This window comes from Pseudonaja textilis, chromosome 1, assembly GCF_049901715.1.
Source record: "Pseudonaja textilis isolate UNSWEBS1 chromosome 1, rPseTex1.2, whole genome shotgun sequence".
NCBI lineage: Eukaryota > Metazoa > Chordata > Lepidosauria > Squamata > Elapidae > Pseudonaja > Pseudonaja textilis.
The window spans coordinates 316,908,667-316,911,012 of record NC_141990.1 but is presented as its reverse complement, the minus strand read 5'-3'; positions in this window follow the sequence as shown (position 1 = coordinate 316,911,012).

The following is a 2,346-nucleotide window of genomic DNA, read 5'->3' as shown; positions in this document are numbered from 1 at the left end:
TCTTTCATATTCAATTTCATATCTTATCACTATTTTAAATATTCTTCATTAATTTTCCCCTCAAATACTTTCTAAATCTATTATAATCCTTTTCAAGGATATTTTCAAAATAATGTTCATAATAATTATACTTATACTTTTATCTGTCCTGTGTACAATTTCAACCCATATCCACATTTCAAACATAACAAAGCAAGGTTTCACCTAGAGTTGCCAATTAAAATGTGTCATTTCTTATAGTTGATTCCCTTTCACATCCCATTAAATATTTTACTTCTAAATTATCCCATTACACAATTATAATTTCCATCATCTAATAATTATATTAAAACATAAATCCCTTTTTAGTCAGATTCTGCATAGTACTTCCCCTTTAAATTACCTCTAATCAATTTTAAGCTTAAAAGAAATAAAAAATAAATAAAATGGATGAAAATAATTAATCAATTCAAATTCATCCTAAAGGAAAAACTGGTATTAATTCCCTTACAATCCTTCTCATAATTCATTTCAATCACATTTTATAAATTCTTAATATATATTAATATAATTCAATTGTATTTTACATATTTTTGTTTTTTATTTGATCTAGCTGTTATCATACATTCCATTAAGTAACAATCCCCATTTCATCTTCCATTTTAATTACATATATTTTCCTGTTTTCTACATAATTTCTAATTTCTAAAATATTTATACAATCCCTTATCACCATGCAGACTCCTCTATTTTAGTTGTAATTTCAGCCATTATCTCTGTGTCCATCAATCAAACTATTCCCTTTAATTCTTGTTCATTTCCCATATTACTTTATTTCCTGATTCTGTTTTTTGTAACTTCTTTTCCCCTTCATTTCCTCCCCTTTTTCTCACTCCCTCTTTAATGCTTTCTACTGTAATCCTCCTTTCTGCTTTTTCCTTATATTTTGTTTATTTCTCACAATGTTCCTTTTTCTAATTACCTCCTCTAATCTCCAGTTTTTAAGTCCCCTTTCCCCCTTTTTGAGTTTCAAACCTTGTTGTCCCTCAGCTGGCATTCTCTCCTTTCTCAACCACCTCTACGGGGTGGCTTTAGCCCCAAATCAGGTAGATCATGGCCCTCCAGCGGTGAGCACAAATGGAAACCACGGATGGTCATGGATTCAGTCCACCCTCGAGGGAGCCTAACTGGAAGACCACATATCCAAAATATTCTAACTTTCACTTTTTATGTTTTTGATGATTTCCCTTGGCTTTCCCAGGTTGCTTATCACCTCCCCATTTTGTAAATTGTAAATTAAGAAGGCAATCATTGCTTAAAACCTTTATAAAATAATAAGAGAGTCCCCAACTCTGCTGTGATGAGACCAATCAATGCAACTAGCAAGAAGAGCAATAATGTTTCTGCCCTACCAGAAACATGCATAACTTTTGTTGCTGCTTCAATTTGTAGCAGCTGAAGTTTCTGGCTACCCTTCAAGGACAGCCCAATAGTAATAGTCCAAGCAGGAGGTTACCAGGGTGTCCAGCAGGAAAGGACATGTAGAGTGCTGCTTAATTTACCAGGAGCAAAGTTGTACAATTGAGTATCATCAGCATATCAAGGATACCTCATCTCATGTGAAAAAATCAACTTCTCAGGTTGAAATCAACAGGAACAATATAAGACCTTTTTTATTGAAATGTTTGCCAAGGCTGGACTCTTACTCTCAAGTGGGTAGACACACAGGAGACATTTTACATTGGGATACATGAGGGTTAAATAAGGTTTCAAAACTCCAGCCCATTAATGTCCCTTATTTTTATTGGTTGATTTCTGGGTGGACAATCTTCCTCTTCCCAGCATTCCATCCCAGTAGTTATTCATTTCCAGTAATCTCCTTCCCCTTAGCAGTTGCTACATCCAACTATTGTCAGCATTATTAATTTTAGTATGACAACTGATTTCTCGACCTCCGAACTATCTTCTTTGACCTGCCAACCAGCTTTCTGACCAGAATGTGTTAAGACATTTATAACCTTGTTATTTCCTTACAGATAACATCCTTACACAATGTCTTACTTAATATCTTGTTATACTTTCTTAGATTACACAGAGGCTATACATGGAGTTACATTTGCTCTGTTCTTTAATGGAATAATTCTGATTTCTCTCACCTCCTGACAATGGATGAGCTTACTCTGGGGTCTTGTGTAGATGTGGAATAGGAGAGGGGACAGCACTGACCCCTGTGGTACCTCACATAAAGAAGGTCCAGGGTGGGGTCTCTCCTACCCAGTCACCATTGAGTCAAATAAGATGAGGACAGACACAGTATCTTAGTGTGATGACCCAGGGTGGGATACAAAACAAACACAGTCACAGAAA